This window comes from Eschrichtius robustus, chromosome 6 (assembly GCF_028021215.1).
Source record: "Eschrichtius robustus isolate mEscRob2 chromosome 6, mEscRob2.pri, whole genome shotgun sequence".
Taxonomy (NCBI): Eukaryota; Metazoa; Chordata; class Mammalia; order Artiodactyla; family Eschrichtiidae; genus Eschrichtius; species Eschrichtius robustus.
This window is the reverse complement of record NC_090829.1, coordinates 138,558,677-138,566,012: the sequence shown is the minus strand read 5'-3', so window position 1 is coordinate 138,566,012 and position 7,336 is coordinate 138,558,677. Positions and strand designations below refer to the sequence as shown.

The 7,336-nt window shown below is 45.1% G+C and overlaps 1 pseudogene; it reads left to right on the top strand.

Annotated features, from left to right (window-relative positions):
* The first annotated feature begins 4,229 nt into the window (after positions 1-4,229).
* Positions 4,230-4,859, top strand: LOC137766066 (MICOS complex subunit MIC10-like; annotated as a pseudogene).
* The last annotated feature ends 2,477 nt before the right edge of the window (positions 4,860-7,336 follow it).

The window sequence follows — 7,336 nt, the reverse complement described above, 5'->3', positions numbered from 1 at the left end:
TGGTGCTGCTCCCAGGCCACAGCCCATCCATCCTCACGGTCACCCATGTCATGCCCCAGCCCCTCCCAGGCCATATGTGTGAATGGGCACTGGAATCTTCTACCCTGAGGAACCCTTAGTCCCAGGCTCAGTCTCCGGGAAGCCACTTCCTGAAACAGATCCACGCCTCTCCTATACTCAAAGCACCAGAACGTCCCCCCTTCTTGGATAAGACACCCTAATTGCTTTCCCGGGTTAAGTCTTTTGAAATCAAAAGGCTCTGAAATCCCCCAGAGAATCCTACTTTCGTAGCAGCCACTGTTGCCCTACGTGGAAATAATTTGAAAACTACGGCACATTCACGATTTGTATAACAGTCCGTTACTTGATAGTTATAAACCAAAGGTGGGGCCAGGATCTGCACCCTAAATGCCCGGCCCCAAAGCCCCAAAGCGTGGCCACATGCCTCCCTGCTTCCCCCTGCCTTGGACCCTCTGTGCTTTCTTGCTTCCAGGTGGAGGGGACAGCGTGGCTGTTGACAGTCAGGCATGAGATGGGGATCTGGACAAGGGGGCAGCTGTGGAGGTGGGAGGAGGTTGGGATGTGCCTGAAGGTAGAGCTGATAAAATGTACCCATGGCTTGGTTGTGGGGTGCGAAAAGAAAGGGGCTTAAATGTGGATGCCAAGATTTGGGACTGGATCAACTGGAAGAATGGGTTCACCGTGTTCTGAAAGAAGGAGATTCTGGAAAGAAGAGGTTCTGGTAAGGTAGATTTTGTTTGTTTTCAATGTGTTTGGTCTGAGCCGCCTCAAGTGGAGCTGGCGATCAGGGCCCTTAGATGTGTGAAGCTGGAGTTGAGGGACAGATCAACGTGGGAGCCTCAGCCCAGGACACAATGAGCCACGTAGCTAGAAAGGGTCTCATGGGACCTGAATACACATGAGCAACCAAAGAAGCCAAGGGCTGCTGAGGGTTTCACATTCGGAGGCTGGGAGGACGGGGGCATCCAGCAAGGCAAGCAGAAGAGGAACACCCCGTGAGCAAGGAGGACCAAACTGGGAGGTTCTGGAAGCCGAGGAGAAGGGAGCGGTGTTCAGTCACCTCTTTCTATCTTCACGGTAACTTAGGCACCATGAGCAGCTGCATTTAACAGATGAGGAAACGGGGCTTCGAACAGAAAGGCACTTGCTGAGGACTGCTGCGTGGAAGGAGTAAACTGCCGGGTAGGGAAACTTACGCACAGATTAGAAAATTCTCATTTCCAGTCTGTAAGGTCGCAATAACCCTTACAGAAAAATATGCATGTTCCTGCTCTTTCTGCATAAACATTAAGACATCCCTAGTTACAGATTTCTCCCTGGATAATAGAACAGGGCCTTCTCGCCGAGGTTTATACTACGCACCCCTAGAGAGGTGTGGTGATTATGGACTCAGCTCAGATTAATTATTTTCATATAAAGGGAAAAAGGTAAATATGTAAGATTTCAAGAGGAAACCATTATACTGAAATGTGTTATCGAAATATTTTAAAACGATGGCATAGTAATATTTGTCCTCCTTTACTAATGCACAAAATGACATTATCCAGCAGGGGAAGTCTAATAAATACTGCAATTTCAAAGCAATAATAAGCATAAAGGATATTTTAAGAAATTTGCAACGATTGTAATTTGATGTGAAAATATCTGTAATTTTCAAAGTTACAAGGGTTGAAATACCAAAAAAAAAAAAAAAAAGTAAAGCAACTTGCTCAGGTGACTTGAAGACACTTAAAGCCCCCTGAGCATGAGAAGACATTCATGCAACCGGAAGTTCAATTTTCCTTCTGCATGTAAGCGATAGTTCATTAAAATAATCCCTAATTGCTCCCCGGGGACCCAGAGGGTGTTAAGTGTGTACATCTGGGGTGGGGACTGCAGGACAGCAGGGTGAAACTGAGCACCGTTCCTGAAGACAGCAGAAGCCTGGATCCTCCATTAATTCTCAGAACACCCCTTCCTCTGTTTGTCCAATGAACACAGTGATAAACCTGGGACTTCTGTCATTTGCGCAGGAAGCGCCATCTCAGTGCCCTGAGAGGATGAATTGTACCACTCCTGTCAAAAACCAAAATCCAACCGAGTGAATTTGAAAGATCTAATTGGTTTTATTAGGCGATTCATGAGTCAGGCATCATCCCAGCTAGCAGCTAGAAGCACGCTCACAGGGATTGTACATAATGGAAGGTTTTTCTAGGAAGAAGGATGGGGTGAGGGAGCTATTAGCAAGAGAAAAGAAAGGATTCTTTTTAAGTCAGTATATCTTTGGTGGGGGGGGGCGATGACAAGGGTTTGTGGGGTTTTTAAAAAATTTTTATTGGAGTATAGTTGCTTTACAATGTTGTGTTAGTTTCTACTGTACAGCAAAGTGCATCAGCTATACATATACATGTATCCCCTCTTTTTTGGATTTCCTTCCCGTTTAGGTCACCACAGAGCATTGGATGACAAGCGTTTGATCACACAGATTGCCCCTTCTTCCTCTGGGGAGGGTTGGAGGGGAATGAAGAGGACCCACGTGATGGTGCTGACCAGGTTTGGTATCATGGGCTTTTAGCACAAGTAATGCTATCTGGGGCCTGTGGCTTTCCTTTTAACACCCCAAAGGCACTGTTCCCATCGGTGATCAACCGGCCAGGGAGCTCCTCCCGGTGGCCGGAGAAGCACCAGGCACCTGATACCCAAGTCGTGGGTTTCAGGCCAGGGACCACTGGCTGCGGTTTGCTTGGTCCTCTCACAGGAGGGATGGAGAGGCAGCTTGCTAAACCGAAGTAGGCCAACAGCAAAGGCAAACCCATCACACATTTCTTATTCAGGAAACGTCCATTTCAGGCAAATGAAATTAGAACTGGCCATGCTCTGAAGCCGAACAGTCACCGTGGGGAGAGGCAGGAGCAAGCTGCGGAGGTCCCGGGGGCAGGGCTTGGAGCGGGGGGGGGGACAGGTGAGTGAAACAGGCTTAACTAAGCCTTCGAGGATTAAAAAAAACAAGCCACCTCGCTTCTCCTGGAGTATCCTCACTCTCGCCCAAGAGACACAGGAGTGTGTGTGTGTGTGTGTGTGTGTGTGTGTTTGTCTGTGAGAGAGAGGGAGAGAGATTGAAATCTGAGGTCCTGTAATATCTGAAGCCTTTTCTTGAATCAAAAAGCACAAAGCTATTTTCTGGGCAAATATCCAAAGGAAAACACAGAAATTTCATTCTAGTAAATTATTTTAAAATACCACCAACTGGCTTTCACAGGTGTGTGTGGCAGGGGAAAGGCATTAGCAAACAGCCCATTTCCTGCCTGAGAAAGGCCAGTGGAGGTCACCCCATCAATCTGGGAGGGCCCAGCCCCTGGGGGCGGATCACCTGTACCCTCCCCACACCTCTTGCTCTGCCAGCTGTGCCCCAGGAAAGCTCAGCACAACATACTCCTTAATTCTTTTCTCCTGAGGGACTTTCTGTTTAAAAGCTCGCCACCCTCCCATCCCTGCTGAGTAAATGATTGACAGGCTCGAGCTTTCCATCCCACCAGGGCTCCTGCAGGGAGCGTCAGCTGCCTGCAGCTCGGTGGGTAGTGGGGCGGAGGTGGGGGGGGGGCGGAGGTCTGGGGTTGTTTTAGTCATCCCAGGCATTTTTCCAAAATAAAGCATTTGCATAGGTTTCCTATCCAGCATAATAAATAGCAAGAAGGCAGGACTTAACAGCCAGGAAATCACTGGAGAGTTGTGGTCTAGTGGCTTCACCAGGTGTCTGGGGAAGCTGGTGCCTGCCTTGGGGAAGAACTCATCGTGACCTTGCTGAACATGGGCAGTGGGGTCCCAGGACAGTGAAGAGGTTGTGGGGAGGGAGAGACCCAGTGCTGCACTCGGGAGTCCTTGAGCCCAGCCCTCTGCCCAGACAACCCTCTCAGCAGGAGGGATGGTCTCTTTTCCATCCATAGCTCCATAGATATTTCTGCTATGAAATTCATCATTCACCTTTGTAGGCATTATGAATTGCTCCGTAATACCCAAGCATAAGAATAACACCTGCCTTTGCTTTTTTTAAAAATCAAATCTGGTTCTGTTTAAAGCACAATGAGATGCCACTACCTGTGAACAGCTAAAATGTAAAGGATTGACGATATCAAGTGTGATGGTGGTGGTGGACACAGCTGAGAATACAGGTGGAGAGTCTACAGTTAAGAAGAAGGGCCCCAGGGGTTTGAGCACAGGGCCCCACGGTCCGGAAAGCTGGAACTGAGGGTGGGGAACATGTCGGATTCAGAGCTCAGCAGGAAGTGGGACCAGAGCTTGGCAGATGCCGTCGGGAAGATAGGTACTGGTTTTGGATTAGGACTTGTTTTCTCACTTACCTTCTTTAAAAGAAGAATGTGGCCATTAGCCTTTGGGATTGGGAATGGCCTACTCCAACTGTCAGCATGATTTTCAGGCTCCATATCTTCTTCTTCTTTTTTTTTTTTTTTCAGTTGAACACATTTTAATATGTTTAAGTGGCATTTTAACCTCTTTTTTTAATTTACTTTTTTATACAGCAGGTTCTTATTAGTCATCCATTTTAAACACATCAGTGTATACATGTCAATCCCAATCTCCCAATTCATCACACCACCACCCCACCTGCCGCTGCAGGCTCCATATCTTCTACACGGAAAATATGTCAAAAAGCAGAAACAGTGACTTAACATCTGAGAACATCCCAGTGGGAGGGAAAGAGAAATCATGTTTATTCCTCAGGAATACTGAAGTGCCCTGGAGTAAGCTGACACTCTTTTGTAACAATGTTATCAGTAATGCTTTAAACTCCAGCACACTGTTTATGTATTTGAAACCAAGTCTGTTTCTTGTTTTATATTTTCTCTCTGGAAATTGCAAGGAGGTGGTCTTAAAAGAAATAAATTAAACAAAAATAGGCAAAAAAAAAAAAAAGATGGACCTGACCTAGGGCAGACCCTAGGGATATTCAACATGAAGGCTGACAAAGAGCAGCAGAGGAGGAAGAGGAGAGTGGAGGTGAAAATGCAAAATGCAGGGGGTTACTTGTTTATTGACTCCCCCCAGCCCTACCACACACATACAGAAGGTTCTCCTAAAGCAAGTGGACAAACTGTCTGGGGAGAGAATGATTACCTGGGAAGAGGCAGGTAGTGTAGGTGTCAGCTTCTACTTCAGGCGTTTGAGAAGTCCTTGGGATAAAACCAGCTTCCTACTCCCTCTGGGTAAAGGGAAGCTTTCCTTTTGAGAAGCCCGGCTTATGTAAATAGCACTCCCTGCCAGTTTCTGTATTGCCTTAAACTTCAGAGAAGCATCAGACATTTGAGGAAAGCCTGCAGCATGAAAGAGAGAGAAAAGATAAACAAGGAGAAAAAACTGACACCCGAGGAAACTGATAGTTCAGGGAAGAGAAGAAAAGGTTTTAAAATCTGTATTCTCTATTCTCAGAGAATTCAGGATCTTATTTCATCCATCACAACAGAATGCCATGGGAAAGATGAGAAAATGAAAAAGGCTCTCAAGTTAAAATTTTTCTAATATTACATTAGAAAGTAGAGGGATTGGAACATATAGTAGAGAAAATGTTCCAGAGCGTAGCAAAGACTAAAATACAAATAAAAAGGCACCATGAACTAGAAAACATCATATAAAACATATGAAAGACACAAAACATCATTGTAGGAGGTCAAACATCTGACAAATGGGAGTTCCTGAAAGCAATAAAGAAAATGGATGAGTGGGAAGAAATGAAAAAAATTTCCTGGAACTGAAGGGAGACATGAATTTCCAAATTTGAAAGGGCTTAACAAGTGTCACATGGAATGAATAAACGAAAATTTACACTATTAAATGAGATACATCCCCATGAAATTTCAGAACATCAAAGTAAAAGAAGCAAAGACCTTAAAAAAAACTCGCAGAGAGAAAAAACAATCCAGATCATATAGAAAGAATAACTGGCTCCTTCTCATCCAAAGCAGCCCTATATCCTTGTTAGTCTCTGTCTCAGCACACTGTGAACTCCTCTCATAGGCCTCCTCAGAATGTGTGATTGTTTTCTTAATTTGCACATGCATTTTTTCCTGACTCCTCTGTTAGATTCCAGGTCCTTCAGGGCAGAGATTTTGCCCATCTCATTCACTGTCATGTGTGTGAGACCTGGCACAGCCCTAGGCTGAAAATATGTCTGTGTTTTAACTGGAGGGGAGCAGGGAAGGCAGGAGGCATGAGTCCCTCCCTGAAAAGTCAGCAAACCAGCATTGATTCATACTACCATGTAAATGACTGCTACCTCAGCAACTTCAAGTACCTGAGGGTGGAGGGAAAAGGGCACCAAGAGTTACTTGGGTCCTACACCACTTGGCAGCCTACCCAACTGAAGAACATTCTTGGGAGAGGCCTCAGCCCAGAAGCTGTCTTTGGAGCTTGAGTTAAATTCAGTCTCTTGTCCGCCCTTCCATGTTGGCCAGGCCACATTGGCATGGCAATCCTCCTCTTTTATGTGCTTTTTCCATTTCAGCCATCTACTTTTTCCACTCCTGAAATACGACACTGCAAAGGCAAAGCAGTGTGTGAGGGCTCAGGTCTTATAGGATTAAGAAACTCTACCAGCACACACCTTAGAGTCCATGGGTTCTATGAGAGCATTTCAAGTAGGTGAGACTGGAGAATTGAGAAAGTGTGAAATGATGGATGGGAATCCTACAGGAAGCCACAGAAAATTGTAACCAACACATTTTGAAGAGAAGAGAATCCTTCTAATTAAAATGTAATAATGACCCAGCAATTTCACTCCTAGGTATATACCCAAAATAACTGAAAATAGATACTCAAAAAAAAAAAAACGAAAGAAAGCAGATAAACAAATCTTTGTACATGAATGTTCATAGCAGCATTGCTCACAGTGGCCAAAATGTGGAAACAATCCAAATGTCCGTTAACAGATGAATAGATAAACAAAATATGGTATGTTCGTACAGTGGAGTATTACTCAGACACAAAAAGGAATAAGGTAGGAATACACGCTTCAATGTGGTTGAACCTCAAAGAAAACATGCTAAGTGAAAGAAGCCAGACACAAAAGGTCACATAGTGTATGATTGCATTTATATGAAATTGCATGATGTCTTCAAGATTCATCCACATTGGGCATGTATCAGAACTTCATTCCTTTTTATGGCCAAATAATATTCCATTGTATAGATAGACCACATGTGCTGTTTGTGTTCCCTGCTGGACCAGCCCATTCAGATTGGAGGTTCCCAGGGATTGTGGGGGAGAAGAACAGGGAGTGACTGCTTAGAATGTTCTACCATTGCAGATCAGCATCAAGGCTTAA